Raw genomic sequence first — 27,234 nt, 5'->3', positions numbered from 1 at the left:
AGGCCTGATTAAGGAAGTAAAATCGAAATCAAAGCCTATAAGAAGTGTTTGTATTTGACCTTCTCACTCGCACATGTTGGTTGAGAGTATTTTGGAATCAGTTCCACCACCTAGGAATTCGACTCCTGAAGGTGGCGAAGTGGTTCAATTGAGTCTATATATACAAATTTTCTTTCAGAGAGAAGATTTGTACTTTTTTGGAGAAGGCTTGTATGTTTATGTTCTCTTCAGCTAATATAGGAGTAGTTGCAACTATATTTCAGGAACTCTAGTTCAGTGAGTCTATGGTGTTTGTTTTCTCTTAAGTTTCAAATGGATAAATAATCTCTATTTACATGCTTTATCTTCTTCCTATGAATTTCCTCGCAGTTATATAGATATTAATATTGAATTTAAGCTCTGTTTATGTAGAATTCATACTTGTGTTTCCTTTCTTCTAAAGCTAATGAATTAATGCTTTCACATGCCCATTAGTTTCTTTTAAGCTCACAAATCTATACTACATTGAAAAACACTCCAATTTCACCATAACACAATGATATATAGCTCCTATTTATACTTGTCTCAGCATACTTGAAGCCTAGACCTAATTACCTGCTCTAAACCCTAGTCCAACAAACCTAAAAAACCTAAATTCACAAGAACTCAAAACAAAATTATATATCTAGCCTAAAATTTGTCTCTTCATATATATTCATTGGAAAATCCTTTGAGAGATCCCTCTCTGGCTCAGTAGGGCTAGACACTTAGCTGAAAGTGGTTCGAGGTTACCTCTTTCGATCTCCTCCTCAGCCTTGGAAATTGTAGAGGATAACACTTCCCAGGAGATTTATAGAGATGGGCACTATGTGTACCATTGGATGCAACCCACCTAGGATCGATGAGGACACTATTGGGCATCAAGAGACACCATGTTTAGTGGAGACAGGGCTTCTAAGGGGTTATCAGCAGATTTGAGATAGAGAGGGGGTTGTTCATAGGATTACTCTTGAGCATTTCAGTGGACTCTTGATCATACCCATCCTTCGCTGGTGTTGTTTATAGTTGCAGAGTGTTTGTTTGTTGCCCCTTAACACTCTATATTAAGGAAATAGGGCTTGGGAGGCTCACCTTAGGTAGTTGGATGAGACACCTCATGTCATGATCTAGGAGGAGACTCTCCAATTGAGACACATGGTAGGTGCACAAGTTGACGAATATAGGCTTAGGGATGGCATGGTTGATTGTCGAGGTAGCATATGTTCCACCTCTAGGCTCACACTTGGAGAGGTGACCAAGCGACAGTTACATGGCACTTTTTTAGTTGGACAGCTCGAGGCATTAGGTGAGCATGAGGTATGGAGGATGGTATTCCTTGTTAGTAGGATGATGCCTAAGCTTCTAGCAGTACCTGGGCACATCATCAGGAGTTGGAATAGCAGATTGCATTGTGTGATTTGGCAGGCATAGAGAAGCTGGATATTCGTGGCACAGGTTCTTGATGATTGTTGTCTACCTATTCGATACCTACAAAAGACGGAGACAGGCACAGAGGGGTCCCAACAGCTAGCAGCATAACACAACAGTAGGTAGAGAGAATTTGGAGTTGTGGACCTCTAGTATGGTTATGGGATCTAGGGATCCAGTGGATTGATGGGATACTCCACTCCTCAGTGAGCCTAGTCAAAATAATAGGCAAACTGATTCATTCATAGGTAGACACATGGGGAGTTATAAAAGCCCTCACTATAGGGAAATTAATATTGTTTCTGAGGATTTTGGCTAGCCATGGGGCGATAGGCACTGGCACTATTGAAGCGCTTTGGCAGGTTGGGCCTAACCTTGATCATGGCATAGATTGTGACCGAGATTTATGCGAGAGGAGGTTATGGTATGAGCATGCTAGAAAAGTAGTGATTACCAAAGTGTCACGGGGTCAAATGGATAGTTTCTTGCTATGCTAGGCAGGGGGAAATAGCATCACAGTAATTAATAGTTCAGCTACCAATAGGGTGAGTTGGTCTCTATAGGAGAGGGTCATCCATATTTTCCATCAGGTTTCCGTGATTTGATGATGGCATGGGAGACTTGATCGTCATGGTAGGATGGCCAGCAAGAGGATTTTAGGAGGAGCTCATGCAGGGGAGGCTTCATTCGCATGGGGATTGAGCTTTATCTTCAGGGGCCCACAATTAGAGTGCATGGGGTGGAATATTTGGTAGGGAAGCTTCATGAGGATTTGGACCAAGTTTTACATCATCACGATGCTCTACTTATTGGCAGTAGACATAGGGGTTATAACGCCCCTATCTAGTAAGATAGTGAGTGGAGCAAGGGGTGCTCCACGTTGATTGGGTTGGCTTGGGATCCTGGTATCGAGGGAATCCTTCACTATAAGATAGTACAATGATCAAGGACGATCCAATGGCATATTTTGGACCCTAGTGAAGTTTGCAGTGATAGTGGGGATCCACCGTCAGAGAGGGTGCTTGTTCAAGCACTACTTGAGGACAAGCAATTTCTGGTGCATTGGAGGAGATTTTTGGATGAGGATGCTACTTGGGAGGGTGAGCACATACTTGAGCATCCAACATTGAAGTTTCTTGGGGACAAGAAACATTTGGGATGGGATTCTTGTCACGTCCTTCCTAAATTAATTTGGAACAAGACTAACTATTGCTTTTGGGGCCAATTTTTGAGATAGTGGGGTCCATTCGATTTTATTAGCAGATTAGACTTAAGAGAAGTTATTTTGAGGTCATTAAGTTTTGCATGGAGGTGGTTAAGTGAGGACCCATGATGGAGGTAAAATTGGACGGAACTGTGCTCCATGAAATCTATATAAGGAAGGAAACTCTTCTCGTTTCGTTCATCTTTGGCATATCGAAATTCTCTTTGGTTGCTCGAGCTACTTAGCTCAGTCACTTGTTGTTTAGAAAGAGTTCTTCAAGCAGAGAGCTCATCCTTTCTTTGAGGGACTTCAAGTTCCACCCTAGAGAGGTTCATCTACATTATGTCAGAGGAGGTTTTTATTGTTATTTCCAGTAGTTGTATCCAGTGTCTCTAGGTAGTGTGTATTCCTGGTGGACGTAGTGGGGAGAGGGCGAATTGTGATTTCGACATTTCTTAGAGGATATTTGGCCTGGAGAAATTCCAAAAGGGAGACTTGGGTGTTTTTCTGTATTTTGGATGAGTTTTTGAGTTGAGAGAGAGAGATTCTATTCTATGGGTTTTTTGTACTTCATGGGTCAGCGCAGAGGGAGAATATTATGCACACGTGGGAGGTGGAGTCTCAGTTATTGAGGTTGGTCCTTGTTGGGAGAGACAAGGGAAACACTATTGGAGGTCATTGTTGCTTTTCCAGAGCATTGGAGGAATATTTTGTTGGTATATTTGCAGGTTGTGTGCTCTAGCAGTTTTGGAGGGCGTAGTGCCTCTTGGGGGTTAATTTTGGATGGTAAAAATACGACCAAACCATTTATGGATTTTTTTGGGTTTTCTGAGAGGAGTTCGTGGTTAGAATTTCAAAATTTTCTAGACAATATTCAAGCCTGAACTCCTAATTCTTATAACATGGCGAAATGCTAGTTAACTGGGAAATTTGCACCATTTTGTGAGTTCGACTTTGGCTTGGAGATATGCCAAACTCTTTCTGGGTTTTTGTGGATTCAAGGAGATCAAGGTTAAACTTGTAGCATTTTCTGAGCACTGAAGATGGAGTTTCTTGCAGTTCCTTTCGAACTAGCAGTGTAGTTTTCCGGGAAGCGCTGAGCATTAGAGGAGCAGTCATTTCCAACATTTGAGATCATTATATTATCACCTGGGTTCTGTCACACTTGCCACTGAGGCAAGCCCAAGTGAATTCCTCCATACTATTGTACTTGCTCCATTGATTAATAAAATGGCTCAGTTGGTTCTTACTTCTGGAGTTTTTATGAGAATTTGTTGATTGTTTAAAATTTGTGTGTTGTAAATCATTATTTCTTTTCATATAATTATTTATTTAAGTTTGGAACATTATAGACAACTCCGCAAATTCTCTATTTTTGGAAAAATATGAAGGTGTGTATTGCAAATCTCAATTTTAGATTTTAGATTAGATTCTTATTTTGAATATTTGAAAGATATTCCAAATTTTGACGATCAATGATTGGCTAAATTTTATGTTCCACTTGATCTTTGGGCATTTTAGGTTTTTCAAATGGGGGCTATCATATTGATTGGCTTAACCTTATTGGATATTTTCATGGATTTTAAGATTTAACTAGATTACTTCATCATTTGTTACATATATGAGAAAATTTCATGTTGTGCATTAAGATATTTGGATGATGACTTTTTCACTAACCCTTGAGGATGAAGTATTAGAGTGGTATGGGAATATTGGTAAAATGCAAATTTCTTAATTTGTATAATTTGTGTTGGATATCCTAAAAAAATTGGGATAGTATCCATGATATAGGACACTACGACATTAATTCAAGGTTTAAAAACACTCCTGCCAAAGAAATATCCCATGGAAATAAGTGAAGTACATGTTGATGAAAATGTTTCTCAAGAGCGAACTCCTAAGCAAGAACTCAATCATGAAGAGGCTCACCAGAAACCAGGTTTTGTAATACAAATTGTTGGGTCAAATTTTTTTCTAAGGAAAATTTTTGGTTATGAAAATCAACACTTAAATCCCAAATAATTTTGAAGCTAAAACAATTTTTATTTTAGGATGGCACTTGGGCTTAGTAATATCTACTTTACAAAACAAATTTGTAGATGGGGTTCATCTTCCTATTTTGAGGATGAAATAGGCAACCTGAAAGTGGATCTAAATACCTAGCTAATAAATATTCCATATTTCCATTCTTCACTACAATAAAGAACTCCCCTATACAGTGGCTTCAACATTATGGTTAGCTAAAAATGACGTAACTTTCCAAGTTTTTTGGGGCTTCACAATCTCTGGGAGCTAGATCCATGCTTGTAAATCCTTGGAATATATGAAAAGTTGCAGTTCCCATTGGCATGGTCATGGATATTCCAGTTCAAGAAAGAGAGGAGAGTCACCACCACAACTTTGAGCATGTCACTATTCACATTGCCTAGGTCTGGGTTGAGACATTTGTTATAAAATCCCTTTATCTGCATGAAGACATTATGTTTCACCTTCCACATAAACTTCCTTTAGAATATATTTTCATTTCTAGAACCATGGAATATGGAAAATTCATCATCTACATTTTCCAAGGAAAGAAACTTTGCATAATCATGAAGTATTAGGACATGAAAAGCCACACCTTAGGAGTATATGGATGGAAAGGGAAAAAATGCAATGTGAAAATTAGTGAATTATGCATCTAATAAAATTTTCTAATGGGTTCGATATAGAATGTAAATCATTAGGTTTGGTGGTCGGTGGTGTTGCTTCACAACTCAGGTTTTGTGTTTAGTGGTGTGAGATAAGAATTTTGGTGAACTCAACATGTGGTTAGCAATTGAGCTTACCATCACTTAACAAGACATGGAATATATGTTTATTAAATAATTTGGACATAAGTTATTTAATTCTATGAAACCATATATAATTTAACCCTATGAATCCCTTTAAAACCCTAAAACATAATTTGTGGCCTAAATTGTGGGTTCAAATCACAAGTAGGTACACCAAAAAATATAGAGAGAAACAAAATAGGAATGAGAAATACATTTTTTTTTATGTAGATGTCAAGCCACTAACAACCTCCTCATTTTTTCTCCCTTCTTTTTCTACTCTCTGCTCAAGAAAAACCAATATAGAAAGTCCAAGATCAAAATAAGCATGAACGTATGGCGGCCAAGATCATAGAACATACATGATAGTCTGGTCACGTAGTTGTAATATGGAATTTGGCCAACAATCAGGTAACATGTTTTTAGGAATATGGTGTGCTTGGCTTATATAGTGGTTTATAATATGGGTGCAAGGATTAGTCCCCTTTATTGAGCCAAGAAATATGGTAAAGGTGAGAGTGAGAAATTATATGTAGATCCAAGCTTTTGATAAGGGAAATGAAGACTGAATTCTTTTAGATGGCATATCCATGATCAGTTGTACAATATGATCTTTCTCTAGGTAATTTTATTTATATAGGGTGGCATGAGATATAGGAGGAGAACTAAAAGTTGTTATTATGGGAAGTGCATCAAGAGTGGAATGGGGTACTTCCTTGGAGAATAATTCCTTTATCAAGCATGGAAAATCAATGGCACACAAATAATTGATGTTATGAGAAGTAAATTTATGATAATTGTTGTATTGGTCTGTGGGTGGTGGGGATATTGCAACCATGGGGGATGTTGGAGTTAGGGATAGATAATATAGATAATGGAAGGAAACTAGGCATTTACCCAATTTCTTGTTACTAGTAAAAGGAATTTAAAAAGGCCATCAAAAGAGATGCATGATGCACCAAAGCAAATTCATGTTGAAGAGCTGATCTAGGTGGATGTTGGTGGCCACCCACCTATCCCATTTGGACCCCCACAACTGTCTCTTTCAATTTTTCAGTTTCCCAAATTGTAGCATAGTTTACTATTTTAGCAATTTTTTAGGTCCTTAACTTCCAGAGCCATTTTGAGGTCCTAAATGATGTTTTTAGGGAAATCCAGGGACAACCATGTTATCCTTCCCAAAGTTGTAGTGCTCGGATAGATCTTTATAATGAGCTATTGTACACATCAAACGGAGATCGGGTGCCAAAGTTACGACCCCGAGAAGTTGATGTACCAACTTACCCAAAACGGGGCCCAAAATTTGGCATTTCATCTTCTAGGGTTAGGTTTTGGGATGTGAATGGTTTTCCATTATTTCTCAACAATAAATAGGCCTTCAAGCCTCATTGTAACACAGTTCACAGGCATGTAGCTGCCACATCTCTTCTCAGAGATAAGCTACCATCGCCCTAGCTGGTTTATTTCCAACTCTATTTGTAAGCATATTTCATTATTTTACATTAATGAAATGAAGTATTATTTCCATTGCATCTCTGTGTTTATGGTTATCTCTGTAATTTATTGCTTTCTTGTTTAAATCCAGATCAGTGGTATTAGAGCGGTTTTCTTTTTCTCTATTTTTCTTTGCATGTCCCCAACAAGGCCGGGATATAAGGAGTTAGGGCTTGAACTGGTCAAACCTTTGCAAGACCACCCTCGCAAATCCCGATAGCCTCCCATGGCGGATTGAAATAAAGATGAGGGGTAGGAGATCCTATCAAAATCTTGCTTGAATAAGCCCTCGAGCGACAAAGAAACACGATGATGGACAATTTTGCCCAGATCCTTTAGTGGCTACCCAGAGGCGACGCATCGGCTTCCAATAGCTACTCTGGAAATGCCACACCCTTTAAGGTACAAGTTAATTTTGAAATCCCCATCTTCGAGGGTCAAATAGACACAGATGCCGTAGATAAATGGTTAAATCTACTGGATGGGTATTTTTTTGTTCATGAATTTTCGAGTCAAGAAAAGATTGTTTTCACTCTTCTCAAAGTAGCCCCCCACGTCAAGGATTGGTGGGAAACCTACTGCGAGCAAAAGAATGAAAGTACGGGCTCACTATTTTCAGCCACACCCACTTGGGATTCATTCTGGGAAGCCGTCAAGGAGCAGTACTATCCTCTCAAGAGCTATGAGGACAAATACATCAAATGGACCACACTGCGGCAGGGAAGGGACCAAGATGTACCAGAGTTCACAAATAGTTTTCATACCCTTTGCACATAGTTGGGTATCAAGGACTCTGAGCTGCATTTGGTACTCAAATATGACAACTTCCTACACAGATACATCTAGGAAGAGATGGAGTTCATGAACATCTCCTCGCTCGGCACGACATACCGATACGCTGTCAAAATCGAGCAAAAGTTAAAACAAAAGAAGCGAGACTTTGGATCTACAAATCCGAAGACCAAAGGGCAAAGCCAAGGCGGGGTGACCCAAGACAACCCGTCAAAGTTGCAAGAAAAGAACAACCCCATGAAGTCAAAGAAGGACACAGGAAAGTGGTGAGAGTTCCACAAGAGTCCCACTCATAACACAAGTGAGTGTTAGATCAAGCAGTTGCTAGTGACCGAGTTGAAGGCTTTAGAATCAGATGCATGTTTCGACCCTGAGTCAGAACCTGACAAGGGGAATGGAAAAGGGAAGCAGATCATTGATGTGGAGCCCAATGTCACTGTTGCCACTGCCAAGATCGAGAAGAATGAGCCCGAAGACCCAGAGGAGGTGAGCGTCTTTTCCACTTACAGGTGTGGGTGAAGAGTTTGCCACGACAATTCATTGTTGACAGTGGCAGCCAAAAGAACCTCATTTCAGCAGAGGTTGTGAAGCGGCTGGGCCTACCGACTACACCACACCAGTAGCCGTACAGTATCGGGAAGCTTCATGATGGATGAGATCTCAAAGTTCGCCAGTAGTGCCGCCTTCCATACTTGTGGAGGCGACATGTTGTGTATGATTCAAGGCCTCGCGCTGTCATTATTTCTTTGGATAATTCATTATACAAGATACCATAGGTAGCCCCACCTACCGCAAGTTTTTGATCTCTACTAAGAAAGGCAACAAGCTCATCTCCCAGACTAGGAAATTCATTTTCTGTCTGATTCGCACCAAAAGTAAGGGGAAGATCGTCACTACATCCATGACCCCCGCGAAAGGTTCCTCCACACAACAGCAGTAGCAAAGGAATACAATCATGACAGAGCACAGGAACAACTTCTCCTCACCCACAGGGGTCCTACACAAGCTTTAGATGGGCAACAAATTTTGGTTGCATCTACAGAAATAACGCCTTAAAAGAGCCCATCAGAAGCTCCAACCATGCCGACATGGTCCTTACACCATTACTAAGGCTGTGGGAAATAATGCTTTGGAGCACAACACTCGTCCATTTCTTCGCCTGCACCAAGTGTTCAATGTGTACGGCCCTTGACCATGCTTCCCACCATTACTGGACACATCTGAGATTGCAGAACAGCTCGCCAGGGACCAAGTTCAGCAGATGGAGGAACTCAACGCAATGGGGACCGTTGCTTCCTAAGGGAGGAGGAATGATCCAGGTGGATGTTGGTAGCCACCCACCTATCCCATTTGGACCCCCACAACCGTCTCTTTTAGCTTTTCAGTTTTCCAAATTATAGCACAATTTACTATTTTTAGCAGTTTTTCTGGTCCTGAACTTCTGGAGCCGTTTTGAGGCCCTAAACGACGTTTTTTGGGAAATCTGGGGGCAACATGGGTCCAACGGAGATCGGGTGCCAAAGTTACGACCCCGGGAAGTTGATGTACCAACTTACCCAAAATGGGGCCCACAATTTGGTGTTTCATCTTCTAGGGTTAGGTTTTGGGATGTGAATGGTTTTCCATTGTTTCTCAACAATAAATAGGCCTTCGAGCCTCATTGTAACATAGTTCAGAGGCATGTAGCCGCCGCATCTCTTCTCAGAGATAAGCTACCATAGCCCTAGCTGGTTTATTTCCAACTCTACTTGTAAGCATATTTCAGTATTTGACATTAATGAAATGAAGTATTATTTCTGATGCATCTTTGTGTTTATGGTTATCTCTGTAATTTGTTTTTTTCCTGTTTAAATGTAGATTAGTGGTATCAAAGCGGTCTGCTTTTTCTCTGTTTTTCTTTGCATGTCCCAAACAAGGTTGGGATATAAGGAGTTAGGGCTTGAACTGGTCGAACATTTGCAAGACCAGCCTCACAAATCCCGACAGCCTTCCATGGCGGATGAAAATAAAGACTAGGGGGTAGGAGATCCTATCAAAATCTTGCTTAAAGAAGCCCTCGAGTGACAGAGGAACGCGATGATGGACAGTTTTGTCCAGATCCTTTAGCGGCTACCCAGAGGCAATGCATCGGCTTCCAATAGCTACTCTTGAAACGCCACACCCTTTAAGGTACAAGTTAATTTTGAAATCCCCATATTCGAAGGTCAAATAGACGCAGATGTCGTAGATAAATGGTTAAATCTACTAGATGGGTATTTTTCTATTCATGAATTTTCGAGTCAGGAAAATATTTTTTTCGCTCTTCTCAAAGCAGCCCCCCAGATCAAGGACTAGTGGGAAACCTACTGCGAGCAGAAGAATGAAAGTACGGGCTCACTATTTTCAGCCACACCCACTTGGGATTCATTCCAGGATGCTGCCAAGGAGCAGTACTATCTTGTCAAGAGCTATGAGGACAAATACATCAAATGGACCACACTGTGACAAGGAATGGACCAAGATGTGCTAGAGTTCACAAGCAGTTTTCATACCCTTCGCACACAGTTGGGTATCAAGGACTCTGAGCTGCAATTGGTACTCAAATACCGTGGCTACCTACATAGATACATCCAAGAAGAGATGGAGTTCCTGAACATCTCTTCGCTCAGCACGACATACCAATACGCTATCAAAATCGAGCAAAAGTTCAAACAGAAGAAGCAAGACTTTGGATCTACAATTCCAAAGACCAAAGGACAAAGCCAAGGCGGGGTGACTTAAGACAACCTGTCGAAGCTGCAAGAAAAGAACAACACCACGAAGTCGAAGAAGGACACAGGAAAGTGGTGTGAGTTCCACAAGAGTCCCACTCATAACACAAGTGAGTGTCGAACCAAGCAGTTGCTGGTGACCGAGTTGAAGGCTTCAGAATCAGATGCATGTTCCGACCTTGAGTCAGAACCCGATAAGGGGAATGGAAAAGGGAAGCAGATCATTGATGCGGAGCCCAGCGTCACTGTTTCCACTGTAAAGATCTAGAAGAATGAGCCCGAATACCCAGAGGAGGGGGAGCGTCTTTTCCACTCACAGATGTGGGTGAATGGTTCGCCGCTACAATTCATTGTCGACAGTGGCAGCCAAAAGAACCTCATTTCATCGAGGTAGTGAAGCGGTTGGGCCTAGCGACTACACCACACCTGCAACCATACAGTATCGGGTGGCTTCATGAAGGACGAGATCTCAAAGTTCGCTAGCAGTGCCTCCTTCCCTACAACATCAAGCTCTTCATAGACGAGGTATTATGTGATGTTACACCTCTGGATGTTTGTGGTGTACTATTAGGCCAGCCATACTTGTGGAGGCGACATGTTGTGTATGAGTCAAGGCCTCGTGCTGTCATTATTTCTTTAGATAATTCATTATACAGGATACCATAGGTAGCCCCACCTATCGCCACCTCTTTGATCTCTACTAAGAAAGGCAGCAAGCTCATCTCCCAGACTAGGAAATTCATTTTCTGTCTGATTCCCACCGAAAGTAAGGGGAAGATCATCACCACATCCATGACCCTCGCGAAGGGTTCCTCTACCCAACAATAGCAGCAAAGGAATATGGTCATGACAGAATACAGGAACAACTTCTCCTCACCCACAATGGTCCCACACAAGCTTCAGGTGGGCAACAAATTCTGGTTGCATCTGCAGAAAGAACGCCTTACAAGAGCCCATCAGAAGCTCCGACCACGCCGATATGGTCCTTACACCATTACTAAGGCTATGGGAAATAATGCTTTGGATCACAACACTCCTCCATTCCTTCGCTTGCACTAAGTGTTCAATGCGTACGACCCTCAACCATGCTTCCCACCATTACTAGACACATTTGAGATTGCAGAACAGCTCACCAGGGACTAAGTTTAGCAGATGGAGGAACTCAACACAATGGGGACCATTGCTTCCTGAGGGAGGAGGAATGATCTAGGTGGATGTTAGTGGCAACCTAGCTATCCCATTTGGACCCCCACAACTGTCTCTTCCAGTTTTTCAGTTTCCCAAATTGTAACAAAGTTTACTATTTTTAGTAGTTTTTTGGGTCCTGAACTTTCAGAGCCGTTTTGAGGCCCTAAATGATGTTTTTTGAGGTCCTTTCCAAAGTTTTAGTGCTCAGATAGATATTTATAACAAGCTATTGTACGCATCAAACGGAGATCGGTTGCCAAAGTTACGACCCTGGGAAGTTGATGTACCAACTTACCCAAAACAGAGCCCACAATTTGGCGTTTCGTCTTCTAGGGTTAGGTTTTGGGATGTGAAGGGTTTTCCATTGTTTCTCAACAATAAATAGGCCTTCTAGCCTCATTGTAACACAGTTCAGGGGCATGTAGCCGCCACATCTCTTCTTAGAGATAAGCTACCATCGCCCTAGCTGGTTTATTTCCAACTCTGTTTGTAAGCATATTTCAGTATTTTACATTAATGAAATGAAGTATTATTTCTACTACATCTCTGTGTTTATGGTTATCTCTGTAATTTGTTGCATTCCTCTTTAAATCCAGATTAGTGGTACCAGATTAGTGGTTTTTTCTGTTTTTCTTTGCATGTCCCCAACGAGGTCGAGATATAAGGAGTTAGGTCTTGAACTGGTTGAACATTTGCAAGACCAGCCTCGCAAATCTCGATAGCCTCCCATGGCGAATGAAAATAAAGACTAGGCGGCAGGAGATCCTATCAAAATCTTGCTCAAAGAAGCCCTCGAGTGACAAAGGAACATGATGACGGACAATTTTGCCCAGATCCTTCAGCGACTACTCAGAGGTGACGCATCGGCTTCCAATAGCTACTCTAGAAACGCCACACCCTTTAAGGTACAAGTTAATTTTGAAATCCCCATCTTCAAGGGTCAAATAGATGTAGATGCCATAGATAAATGGTTAAATCTACTAGATGGGTATTTTTCTGTTCATTAATTTTCGAGTCGGGAAAAGATTGTTTCTGCTCTTCTCAAAGCAGTGCCCCACATCAAGGACTGGTGGGAAACCTATTGCGAGTAGAAGAATGAAAGTATGGGCTCACTATTTTCAGCTGCACCCACTTGGGATTCATTCCGAGATGCCGACAAGGAGTAGTACTATCCTGTCAAGATCTATGAGGACAAATACATCAAATGGACCACACTATGACAGGGAAGGAACCAACATGTGCCAGAATTCACAAACATTTTTGATACCCTTCGCAGATAGTTGGGTATCAAGGACTCTGAGCTACATTTGTTACTCAAATAATGCGGCTGCCTACACAGATACATCCAAGAAGATATGGAGTTCCTGAATATCTCCTCGCTCGGCACAACATACCGATATGCTATCAAAATCGAGCAAAAGTTCAAACAGAAGAAGCGAGACTTTGCATCTACAAATCTGAAGACCAAAGGTCAAAGCCAAGGCGGGGTGACCCAAGACAACCTTTCGAAGCAGCAAGAAAAGAACAACACCACGTTCAAGTCAAAGAAGGACATAGGAAAGTCGTGTGAGTTCAACAAGAGTCCCACTCATAGCACAAGTGAGTGTTGGACCAAGCAGGCATTGGTGACTGAGTTGAAGGCTTCAGAATCAGATACATGTTCTGACCCTGAGTCAGAGCTTGACAAAGGGAATGGAAAAGGGAAGTAGATCATTGATGCATAGCCTAGCGTCACTATTGCCACAACCAAGATCTAGAAGAATGAGCTTGAAGACCCAGAGGATGGGGAGCATCTTTTCCACTCACAGATGTGGGTGAAGGGTTTGCCGCTACAATTCATTGTTGATAGTGGCAACCAAAAGAACCTCATTTCAACAAAGGTCGTGAAGTAGTTGGGCCTACCGACTACACCACACCTGTAGCCGTACAATTTAGGTGGCTTCATGAAGGACGAGATCTCAAAGTTCACCAGCAGTGCCGCCTTCCCTACAGCATGAAGATCTTCACAGACGTGGTATTGTGTGATGTTACACCTCTGGATGTTTGTGATGTACTATTAGGCCAACCGTACTTGTGGAGGCGACATGCTGTGCATGAGTCAAGGCCTCGCGCTGTCATTATTTCTTTAGATAATTCATTATATAGGATACCATAAGTAGCCCCACCTACTACCACCTCTTTGATCTCTATTAATAAAGGCAACAAGCTCATCTCCCAGACTAGGAAATTCATTTTCTGTCTTATTCGCACCAAAAGTAAGGGGATGATCGTCACCACACCCATTACCCCCGCGAAGGGTTCCTCTACACAGCAACAGCAGCAAAGGAATACGGTCATGAAATAACACATGAACAACTTCTCCTCACCCATAGGGGTCCCACACAAGCTTCAAGTGGGCAACAATTTTTGGTTGCATCTGCAGAAAGAACACCTTATAAGAGCCCATCAGAAGCTCCGACCATGCCAACATGGTCATTACACCATTACTAAGGCTGTGGGAAATAATTCTTTGGAGCATAGAACTCCTCCATTCCTTCGTCTGCACCAAGTGTTCAATGTGTACGGCTCTCGACCATGCTTCTCACCATTACTGGACACATCTGAGATTGCAGAACAACTCACCAGGGACCAAGATAAGCAGATGGAGGAACTCAACGCAATGGGGACTATTGCTTCCTAAGGGGGGAGGAATGATCCAGGTGGATGTTGGTGGCCGCCCACCTATCCCATTTGGACCCCCACAACTGTCGCTTTTAGTTTTTTAGCTTCCCAAATTGTAGCAAAGTTTACTATTTTTAGCAGTTCTTCGGGTCCTGAAATTCCAAAGTCGTTTTGAGGACCTAAACGACGTTTTTTTGGGAAATTTGGGGGAAACATGGGTTTTTGAACCCATGTTTCCCTTCCCAAAGTTGTAGTGCTCAGATAGATCTTTATAACAAGCTATTGTATGCGTCAAACGGAGATTGGGTGCCAACGTTACGACCCCGGGAAGTTGATGTACCAACTTACCCAAAACGGGGCCCACAATTTGGCGTTTCATCTTCTAGGGTTAGATTTTGGGATGTGAAGGGTTTTCCATTGTTTCTCAACAATAAATAGGCCTTCGAGCCTCATTGTAACACAATTCAAAGGCATGTAGCCACCACATCTCTTCTCAGAGATAAGCTACCATCGACCTAGCTAGTTTATTTCCATCTCTGTTTGTAAGCATATTTCAGTATTTTACATTAATGAAATGAAGTATTATTTCTATTGCATCTCTGTGTTTATGGTTATCTCTGTAATTTGTTGTGTTCCTGTTTAAATCCAAATCAGTGGTATTAGAGCAATTTTCTTTTTCTTTGTTTTTCTTTGCATGTCCCCAACAAGGTCAAGATATAAGGAATTAGGGCTTCAACTGGTCGAACCTTTGCAAGACCAGCCTTGCAAATCTCGATAGCCTCCCATGGTGGATGAAAATAAAGACGAGGGGCCAGGAGATCCTATCAAAATCTTGCTTGAAGAAACCCTCAAGCAACAAAGGAACGCGATGATGGACAGTTTTCCCCAAATCCTTCAGTGGCTACCCAGAGGCGACGCATCGGCTTCCAATAGCTACTATGGAAATGCCACACCCTTTAAGGTACAAGTTAATTTTGAAATCCCCATCTTCGAGGGTTAAATAGACACAGATGTCGTAGATAAATGGTTAAATCTACTAGATGGGTATTTTTTTGTTCATGAATTTTCGAGTTGGGAAAAGATTGTTTTCGCTCTTCTCAAAGTAGGCCCCACATCAAGGACTGGTGGTAAACATACTGCGAGCAAAAGAATGAAAGTACAAGCTCACTATTTTTAGCCACACCCACTTGGGATTCATTCCGGGATGCCGTCAAGGAGCAGTAATATCCTTTCAAGAGCTATGAGGACAAATACATCAAATGGACCACACTACGGCAGGGAAGGGACCAAGATGTGCCAGAGTTCACGAACACTTTTCATACCCTTCGCACACAGTTGGGTATCAAGGAATCTGAGCTGCATTTGGTACTCAAATACTACAGCTGCCTACATAGATACATCCAAGAAGAGATGGAGTTCCTGAACATATCCTCGCTCAGCATGACATACCAATACGTTGTCAAAATTGAGCAAAAGTTCAAATAGAAGAAGTGAGACTTTGGATCTACAAATCTGAAGACCAAAGGACAAAGCCAAGGCGGGGTGACCCAAGACAACCTGTTGAAGTTGCAAGAAAAGAAAAACACCACGAAGTCAAAGAAGGACACAGGAAAGTGGTGAGAGTTCCACGAGAGTCCCACTCATAACACAAGTGAGTGTCGAACCAAGCAGTTGCTAGTGACCGAGTTAAAGGATTTAGAATCAGATGCATGTTCCAACCCTGAGTCAGAACCCGACAAGGGGAATGGCAAAGGGAAGCAGATCATTGATGCGGAGCCCAACGTCACTATTGCCACTGCCAAAATCCAGAAGAATGAGCCCGAAGACCCAAAGGAGGGGGAGCGTCTTTTCCAATCATAGATGTGGGTGAAGGGTTCGCCGCTGCAGTTGATTGTCGACAGTGGCAGCCAAAAAACCTCATTTCAGCAGAGGTCATGAAATGGTTGGGCCTACCAACTACACCACACCTGCAGCTATAGAGCATCGGGTGGCTTCATGAAGGACGAGATCTCAAAGTTTGCCAGCAGTGTCGCCTTCCCTACAGTATCAAGCCCTTCATAGACGAGGTATTATGTGATGTTACACCTCTAGATGTTTGTGATGTACTATTAAGCCATCCATACTCGTGGAGGCGACATGCTGTGTATGAGTCAAGGCCTCACACTGTCATTATTTCTTTGGATAATTCATTATATAGGATACCATAGGTAGCCCCACCTATCGCCACCTCTTTGATCTCTACTAAGAAAGGCAGCAAGCTCATCTCCGAGACTAGGAAATTCATTTTTTGTGTGATTCACATCGAAAGTAAGGGGAAGATTGTCATAACATCCATGACCCCCGTGAAGGGTTCTCCACGCGGAACACAGGAACAACTTCTCCTCACCCACAGGAATCCCACACAAACTTCAGGTGGGCAACAAATTCTGGTTGCATCTGCAAAAAGAATGCCTTACAAGAGCCCATTAGAAGCTTTGACCACACCGACATGGTCCTTACACCATTACTAAGGCTGTGGGAAATAATGCTTTGGAGCACATCACTCCTCCATTCCTTCGCCTGCACCAAGTGTTCAATGTGTACGGACCTCGACCATGCTTCCCACCATTACTGGACACATCTGAGATTGCAGAACATCTCACCAGGGACCAAGTTCAGCAGATGGAGGAACTCAACGCAATGGGGACCATTGCTTCCTAAGGGGGGAGTGTTACTGGGAATAGTGTCTATGCAGAACTGCTAATCCCACTAAGGCTGGTAGCTACCTTAGAAACAAACAAACTAAAACCACTTTCATTTTCCTTTATGAAAGATAGATGAGAGAAGAATAAAGGAGACCAACCTCTGTCTTGCGCTTGGTTCCTTGTTTGATTCCTCTCTCTTCTGATAGTCCTTTGCTACTTGTTTTTGAACCCAGCTTCATAGAATACCTGTAGAATCAAAGCAGCATAACACTATACGAGAACATGGATCTATTATCATAAGCAATATAGGATCAGATGTATATTAACCACACAAATGTATAAAATATCAATCACACAAGTGTATGGAGGAAAACTTGAATAGCTTTATTGATAATCAAGAAAGAGCCAAGAGAATTACAATCGATTGTTCTGACCTAGCATCATCCTCTCAGCAAGTAATCCCTTCTTCACCTCATGAAAAGCTTAGATCACCCAACACTATGATGTTGTCTCAAGAAACCAACATTACTTCCTTACAAGATGCAAAATTCCAGCCTCTGGATCTCTGGGATGAGGGATCCATATATAGATGTCTACAAGGGAGGTGAGTCAGCTTGAGATTTGATTAGTGTCTTCCCTCTGATAGTTCTTGATTCCACTTGGAGATTGATGATCTCTTACTCATCCCTGGTTGAATTCAGAGAGGCAAGTGTCCACAAGAGAAGTTTCTAGAAGCTTCCATGCTTCTCCACCTTGCTGACTGACCCTGCCATTTGTCCCTTCTCACCCATCGCACCCCATAGAAGGGCCTTTTGAAATGGAATGCACCTACTGTGTGTATTTAGGTGGGATGCAACGCACTTTGCCTATGGAGCAGGTGAAATGGTCCAGTTTTGACCAGTTCTGAGTAGTTTTTCATGGAGAACTTCTGGGAGATGCTGTAATCAGTTGACCTTGTTCTTTTAGGGGTTGGAACAACACCTTTAGGGACTTAGGAGCCCTTGGTTTATGGACATTTATGCTTGGGGTTGCAGTGCCAAAAAATGTCTATAACAGTTGCCCCCCTAAAGCATGAGGTTGTTAATCTTTTGATGTCGGGTGAAATGCTTTATCATGAGGATCCGAAGTTCTTTCAAGCTGGAAGGAGACCTGTAATAAGATACAATACAATACATTATCTTCATAATATTTTCATGATCTAGCTGAGGCGGGCATTCCCATGCTCAACTTTATAAATTCATTTTTCATGTACATGAGACAGACAATCGTCTGAGTGTAGAATGATGATTCTGGTAGAGCCATCATCCCTTAGATTGGATGATTATCTGTGCAGCAATGATGTACATTTGATGTCTTTATTTTCCTGAATATATATCGCAGCCCGGATGGATGAAACTAGATCCGGGTTCTTCAATATCGTTCGATCTTCACTCAAAGTACAAATCGATCCATGTGAGAGATGTTCTGGAGTCGAACATGGAGAGACATCGCCTAATTACCAACCAATGATGTAAGTTGTTAACAGGCGCGAGAGGAATCACCGATAATGATAATGATCCTCAAGGTACTGCAGTACAATTCACGTGGTGTGAATAAGGGACTTGGCATCGAACACCACGTAAAATCTTTCGGTCGAAGGCCATTGATGTAAACCTGTCGCCGGAAGTGAGAAACTTGCCATTGAGGCATGCAAGCTTCAAAGTACTGAAAGGGTTGTTCCTAGATCGACTTCTTGGATAATGAGATGATGTCGACAAGAAGCGATCTGTCATAGGAGGGCCTTAGTGAATCCCACATCAATGACATGGAACGGAGCAAATGATTTTAATGGAGGTGAAAACAATCTGGTGATATACGGTTCAGGGTGGCGGTCATGAAAGCATGGAGCGAAAATGTATTATAGTGGGTGAGACACAGGTGAATTCTCTGAGCGACTTCTCTTGAACATATCGGCAACACTGACATGATGGATTGGTAGCATTAACCCCAAATGTGGATGGTGTGATGGAACCATGGTGATATGACCAGTGAATGGAACAACCCAACCCGACTAGGATGCGGAGTGAAAGTGTCATGTTCAAGAGCGACTTGCTACCAACAAAGTTTCTTCAAGTTTTCTTCCCAATTTTTCCCCAGTCATTGCTGACCAGTACCTCTTTATTTTTGTCAAGCTTGAGGAGGATAACATATGCTTGTTCTATAATTTTCCCTTCGGGCAAACCCATCGCTATGTTTTAACGAGCCTAGCGATAGTGAAACTCGTTCTTGTCTGTTATGGACAAGTTTTTTGCTATTAGGTTTTAACGAGTTTAACGACAAAGATAACTCGGTCCTTTTCAATTTTAGGGAGTCTAAAAAGGAACGTAAAGGAAACTCCAAAAATCCTTTTTCGTCATCTAATCCCTTAAGTCCGAAAAAGTATAAAATAATACGGAAGGGATGAATTTTCGGTACTTTTAACGAGCCGAACAAAACAAGCGCTCGATCTTTTTATGTAATAATCCCTCAGGTCCAAAAATATTAAAATCTAAAGGAGGGATAGCACTTCCAGTCACTTTAACAAGATGGAGAGGCCAATGGCTCGGCAATATTTTCATATTTTACGAGTCAGTTGGAAAGAGCTTAAAGGAGACTCGTCTTTGAGGAACGACTGATAAATTCGGGTAGCAGCTGATTCCAGGTAAGGTTTGGAATTTTCCAATCACGACAGAGTCACAAGGATGGCTAACAAGATCACTCTTCGCAGCTGTTCCTCAAAAGGGGTAAACAATAAAGTGGAGGTGAATGATCAGCCAATACAGAGTGGAGGTGATGATGACAACACGACCAAGGCTTAAAAGGTTGAAGTGATACATTCACGATGGTTATTTACCGGAAATTGGTTCATTTTTTATTTTAAAATGAGCTTAAATGCTGGGGGAAACACTTGCTCATTGCTTATGTTTATTTTTTAATGAGCATGAAGTCCGCGTTAAAACTGCTCGATATAATGGTCATTTCTTGACTTTACCATTAATGACCTTGTTCCTTCAAAGGTTGCACTGCATGCTCAATTGATTCATCAAACTAGTTAGAAATGATCAATACATGTTTGGAAAATGAGTTAAGACACTAATATTTTACTTGAATTACGTAAAAAGTAATTTAAAAGTGCTTTTACCCCTCATTTTACCATTTCATTTGAACTTTGGCTTGTTGGAGCTTTGGAGGTGCTTTCCCCTTTTGATTTTCACCAGCTGATTCCGGGAGATTCTGTGGACGATTTTTGGTGCCGTATGGACTAGGTAGGAGCTAAACCTAGGCTATTTCATTTCATCCTTTCCATTTTGCATTCTGAGCCTGATTTCTGGTTTTTTTGAGCCCCTAGGGTTTGAAAAAATCGCCCTAGCTCCATCGCACCCTTTTAATATCAAAAGGTTCGTTACATGTTGGTCTACCCATTGGATAGTTAACATGCAACGCACCCAGAACACTGCTGGAGGTGCGATGGGCGCAAGGAGGGAAATTTGTGCACGGTTTCCAATGGAAATTTTTGCCTGTTTCTCACCAAATCAGGATATAACCCCTCTCTTGTTTGTTTTCAGAGATTTATTGGAGCAAAATGACTATTACATGGCGAGAACGTGAGCACGAAGAAGAGGACATGCTTGCTTTACATGATCCGGTTACACTAAACGCACTGCGAAACTATGGCCCGTTGAAGTTTTTCTGCCTCTCTAGCGTGAGGCAAAAAATCAACTTGCTGCAGTATTTTCTCGATGCTTGGGACCCTAGCAGCCAGGTGTTCCAGATTAGGGGCAAATCCATCCCCTTGACTGTCGTGGACATCTATTTTTTGACTGGCTTATCGAGGCGGGGCGCCCCTATCTCTTTATTAGGTTCGGCCCGTGGAGGCGAATTTGTGACAGATTAAGTTCACAGGTATTGTAGAGAGGGATCCCAGCTGAGTCAAGACGGCAAGATCATCATCCGAGATGTCACTGACAGGTCTTTGAGGACCATTCTATTCACTTTTGGTAGGATGGCTGGTGGTGCCGCTCTTCATGTGGCCAACCGGTCTTATATGCAGTATGCCTTAGAATGTCTCGAACTGAAGGTGTTCAACTGTTGTGATGCAGTACTCCTTGTGATGAAAGAACAATTGACCAAGGTGAAAAATGAGAGATTGAAGAACTTTGGATATGATTCTATTTTGACCGCCTTCCCCTTGGAAAAGATCCCACTGATGCAGCCACAATATATTTCACTTGGTTTACCTCCACCGACTGAACCACGGATGCAGAGATGGGTCGACCATATGTCCAGACATGCTGGTCAGTCTCAGATTTCCTTCTCCGATACCTTCTTTGGGTGGTTCGATCGTTAGGAGATGGTTTTTTTCCGAGTATCCATATGCTGGTATGGACTTCCGGGGTGACCCGGATTTGGTATTGCCGGCTGGCGAGCAGTGGGGTGCCATTGGTAAATTCTTTGACCATTTTTTTGTTTATCGTTTCTCTTTATAATGTCCTTGTGCTTTATTCTATCAAGACTAATCAGAACTCATGTGCTCATGCAGATATTGGTCCTGTCCGGCCAGTAGTACGCCTTAGAGTGTCGGTCGCCGCTCCAGCAGAAGAGGTTGTGGGAGGGCTATCCTTCGCGACCTTGATGTGGTCGAGACTCTTTCAGCATTACAGGATCAGGTCGAGGGCCTCACTCTCGGTATTCCAGATGTGAGTACTGACGAGCTGCCTCTGAGGTTGCAGCGACATACCACTGGCGTGCCAAGTCGATGGACTAGGCTTTTACGCATGATTGCACAGGCGGTGACTTGTTATCACCAGCATCATTAGACTAGGGTGCCCCCTAGCGTTTTGAGTTTTGGGTCATTTTACCAATTTTGTCTTGGTTACAGAACATTATGTGTAAACCATAAACACTTATATATATATATATATATATATATATATATATATTTATTTTCGGAGTTTTATTTTGGTTAAGTTACATAATTCGAACGCAAATATTGATGAAATGCTTCTTTTTATAAATTTGCAAATGTATATCTAGCACATAATTTGCAAATGAGTCAGTTAATGTTTTTAAGCTTATGGAAATATGCTGATATTGAATAAAATCAAATTTCATTTCCAAAATCTTGACCCTTAGGAACATGCGATAGATAGCTGGATTTCGGATGGAGTAGATACCAGTGAGTTGTAGTATGACGAGCTGTGAGTCTAGCCTGACGACAAGTCAGCATATGCCATGTGTGATGGCATCAGAGAGAAGTTCTATCAACGCGCTATATTCAGTGATTTTATTCGTTGATTGACCAATACATACCACTCTGAAACTTACTAACTCGCCTCTTGGATCAAAAATGGCCCAGGCCGCAGAAGATAGGTTCCACGAACTACGACTTGCTCCATCATCATATCCAACAAAAGATTCCAATAGGTTCGACATCTGCGACAAATGTAAAAAGTGGATTTACTTGATCAAAACGATTATCCTTAGCGAAAACAAAAATGTAAGAAAACCATGTAGGTTACCATACTGATTATGCATAGTAACGCTTAAGGTACAACTCGTTACAGGGTTGCGCCAGTGGAATTCCGTCGTAATCCATTAACTCGTAGGATCCTTTTGCTAATACATGTTTAACAATATGGGGGCCCATCCATAAAGACTTGAATTTACCTACTCCCAATTTATCGGATTCTTGGTCATAAAGTAAGACCAGGTCACCTTCTGAGAAGACACGGGTTTTGACATTCTTGTCAAACTGTGCCTTGAATCGTTTCTTATGGGCTTCGTTAGCCAAAGCGCCATCACAACGAGTTTCATCCAATTGGATTAGTTCCAAGAAATGAGCCTCCTCTTCTGAAGTTCCGGGGAGAAGGTCGATTGCGAGTTTGAGGGACGAGATTTCACACTGAACTGGTAAGATTGCTTCTAGGCCATACACCAGTTGGAAGGGTGTAAATCCGGTTGCATTCCTTACCGATGTTCGGTATGCCCACAAGGCTGAGTACAGGATCAGGTACCAACTCCTTTTGTGGACTCCAATCATCCTTTGTAGCATGTGCTTCAGGACTTTGTTGATTGCTTCAACTTGTCCGTTGGCCTGCGGGTAGTATGGAGTAGAGCTGTCGTGAGACAACCCTAATTTGGCAGCTAATTCGGCCATCATGTGATTGCGAAAATGTGATCCATGATCTGTGACTATAGCTTGTGGAACACCGAATTTGGCGACTACGTGATTGAAAAAGAAAAGGGCAGCTGTTTCACTAGTGTTATCTAATGTAGGCATCGCCTCGGCCCATTTGGTAAAATAGTCCACTGCGACTATGATATACCCATGCCCCCCAGTCGAGGTGGGGTTACATGTCATGAAATCGATGCCCCATTTGGCGAATGGCCCAACAACAACTATTGGCTGCCGAGATGCGGGTGGTCTTCTGGTTTTGCTATCGAAAATTTGACAGGCATGGCAACTTCTAACTGCGGTTATGCAATCTTTGAACATTGTTGGCCACAAGTATCCTGCTCGTAAGAAATTTTGCGTCGTAGCGTAACCGGATTGATGCCCCCCACACGCGCCTAAATGGCAGTCATTCAGGACTCTTTCGGCTTCCTCATGGGTAAGGCACCTCCTTAGAACTGTATCGACACCACGACGGTAAAGCGTGTCACCGACGATCATGTAGTCTTTTGATTGGTATCGAATACATTTTTGTTCAGAGCGGGAGATGTTAGGCCTATATTTTTGGGTTTGGAGATAGATGATTATATCTCCATACCACGGATTGCTTGAAGATATCAGAAACAAAGATTCATCCATGATTGTTTCTTCCGATGTTTCATCGTTGGACGACGATGTGAGATCCCATAATAATTCTGCGAAAACCAGGGCTTTCTTTGACTTGGATTTTACAAATTCCAGATCAAACTCTTGTAGAATTGCCATCCATTTTGAATATTTGCCCCCCAGCAACTGTCGCGACAATATATAAGTCATGGGGTTGCAATATGACAGAATGGTAGTTTTTTGAAAGAGGACATAGTGTCGAAATCTCAGTATCGCTTGAAAAGCTGCGAGCGCTAGCTTTTCAACATAAGAATATTTGATTTTTGTATCATTTAAGTTCTTACTTAAATAATATATAGGATGTTCAATTCCGTTGTCTTCTTGAACTAAAACCATTGCGATGGTTGTATCCGCTGCAGCCAGATATAGGTTAAAGTCTTTTTGATAATCAAGAGCATACATTAATGATGCTTTAATTAGGGATTCCTTTAAAGCATCAAAGGAAGCTTGCGTGACCTGATCCCAGACAAAGGGCACTTCCTTTTTCAATAGACGTGTGTAACCTTTAGCAAGTTCGGGGTAATTTGGAATGAACCTCCTCAGAAAGTTTTCTTTCCCTTGGAGTTTCTGAATCTGAAGCAAATTTGAAGGTGGAGGCAAATTTATGATTGCCTGAACCTTACATGGGTCAAGACGAATCCCATCCTTTGAGACTACAAAGCCAAGTAAACGACCAGAACTGACACAGAACACACATTTGTGTGGATTGAGTCATATCTTGTAGTGTCGGCAACATAGAAATATCGCTCTCAAATGTTGCGGATGATCGGTCCGCTTTCGCGAATGAGCCAGAAGGTCGTCGAGATATGGTTGAACGATGTTTTTGATGTCATGGAAGGCATAATTCATTGCCCTCTGAAAAGTTTCCCCTGCGTTCTTTAAACCAAAGGGTAATTTGCGATATGCGAATGTTCCCCACGGACAAATAAATGCAGTCTTTGACTGGTCTTGTGGGTAGATATTTATTTGATTATACCCAAAGAATTCATCCATGAACGAAAATATTTCGCATCCAACGCATTCATCAATTATCTGGTCAATAAAGGGTGTAGGGTAGTTGTCTTTTGGACAAGCTTGATTTAGATCCCTATAATCGATGCACACTCTAATCATTCCTTGTTTTTTCATAACAAGAACAATGTTCAATACCCAATCGGTCAGAGGAACTGGGTAAATGAAACCAGCATGGAGAAGCTTTTCAACTTCTGCCTTGATGGCAGTGGCTTTCTTTGGGTGCACCTGCCATAGCTGTTGTCGTATTGGTTTGACATCTAGATACATCTTGATTTCATGTTCAACTATACTTGAGTCAATGCCTGGCATTTCATCATATGACCAAGCAAAGACATCTCTGAATTCACGAAAAGGAGCGTTATATATTTCCAGTTCTAAAGGGGAACAACATTTTCCAACATAAATATTCTCTACAACATCTGTTTTGGTCGAGATATTTATGGCGATAGTCTCTTCAATGTTGGACAAGTTTCTCTCAGAATCCACCGTGTTTATAGTATTTGATAGGAAATAAAAAACTGACGGATGATGAAGGTCATCAGGAGTATCTTCTTTACAAGTCGGAAGATGGGAACGATGGTGGTAATATTCCCATGGTGCCCCTTCAATTACCATTGATTGAACAATTCCTTCGTCGGTGTAATGCACTTGTGACCAAGGATCTGAAAGGGTGCCATATTCCTTAGACCTATCTATCCAAACGCTTGATGAGTTTTGATTTGGGTTTGCCTCCCATGCTAGAAACATTGATTGCTACAATATTTCCATTTGGCTTGGAGGCAACACCAATCGATGATCCATGTTAATATCGTTTTCTGAGATCTTGTTAATAGAAGATATCATATTGCAGGTTCCTATCGCTGCCACTTCCGCCAGATTGATTGGAGGTGGGAGGGAAAAAGTACCCATTAATATAGGGTCTTTTAGTAGGCCTACTCCGATATTTTGAAGCGAATGGGGGCTTCCATGGATCAATGGAATGCTTCCCGTAACTTGGGAACCATTGGGGAGGAAAGTTTGTCGATCGACGATTGTAATCCCTCCTTGAAAGGGAAATGCAATCTTCCTAAAATAGGTTGACACAATAGTAGCCATAGCATATATCCATGGTCTTCCCAGTAGGATGTTGTAATCGAGGTTTCCGTCGATTACTTCGACATCTATTTCTACTGTTTTTCCTCCTAGTTCCACTTGCAAGTTACTAAGAATACCATACCGGGTATACGTTCATCCGTCAAATGCTTTTAATGTTTTCAAAGATCGCGACAAGGTTGGAGATCCTAAAGTTTTCCAGCAACTCATCGACATAATACATGTAGATGCTCCCTCATCAATAATTGTTCGATGAACAGTTTTGTTGAGGGATTTCACTTGAATGAGGAAAGCTAGTTGAGATGGTAACTGAGGATCGTATCCTTTATGATTAAAGGACATAATATTAGAATCCTTTGGGTCTATCCCACCAATAGCTGATAATAAAGCCTGCTTTTGGGATGGGAAATTTTGCAGTATCTCAAGTGTCGACATAGCGGATGGCGATTAGGCTAGATCTTCCACTATATTATAATGATGTGTTGCTCTGGCACGAGGATTAAATGTCAACTTATGTACTACTACCTTTGGCGGTTTTATTGTTAGCTCAGGAATGATGGGCGACGCAACTTCTGTCGAAGTTGTTGTCGAACTACTAGGTTGATCTTTATCCTTGTTGTTCGACAGCTGTGGATTCTCATAATATTTGTTCCTTGTCGATATCAAAGCATAATTTTGCTATTTGGAAACCGACAACATCAGTACTTGGGACAGGGAAGCATTTCCACTGTCAACCAGATTTGTTCCTGGATTCGGAAACGGATCAGTTAATACTGCCGAGGTTTTTGATTTCTTGCAGAATTTTTTAAGCTCAGCTTTAAATGGACAGTGTTTTGTCCAATGATCCTCATCACATATCATGCATGGATTTTTGGCTTCCTATTTCCAGTAGGGTTTGAAGAATATTTTTCAGGTGATGATTCCTCCTGTTTCTTCTTCTTCCCTTTGTTTTTCTTCTTGCCTCCTGGTTGCTTGGTTTCTTTGCCTTTATCAGTCGAGATGGCATTTACTTCCAAGGCGAGAAGTTCTTCTTTCGCATTTTAACTGGAAATCTTACGGGCCTTTTTAGATGTAGCCTTTGTCGATTTCATGTTTGTCATGCCAATCACGCCATTGCTGGCATGAGAGTCATTGTTTGATTTAGGAGGAGGGGGACCGAAAACTCTGGTCTGGGAGAGTTAGGTATTTTATCGTAGAGCGTGCCAGACTGAGTATAAATCAAGTCTAAATACTGCGCACG

This window comes from Pinus tabuliformis, chromosome 3_2 (genome assembly GCF_031772625.1).
Source record: "Pinus tabuliformis cultivar Carrire ecotype Pingquan chromosome 3_2, CPIR1, whole genome shotgun sequence".
Lineage (NCBI taxonomy): Eukaryota > Viridiplantae > Streptophyta > Pinopsida > Pinales > Pinaceae > Pinus > Pinus tabuliformis.
This window is presented reverse-complemented; position numbering follows the sequence as displayed.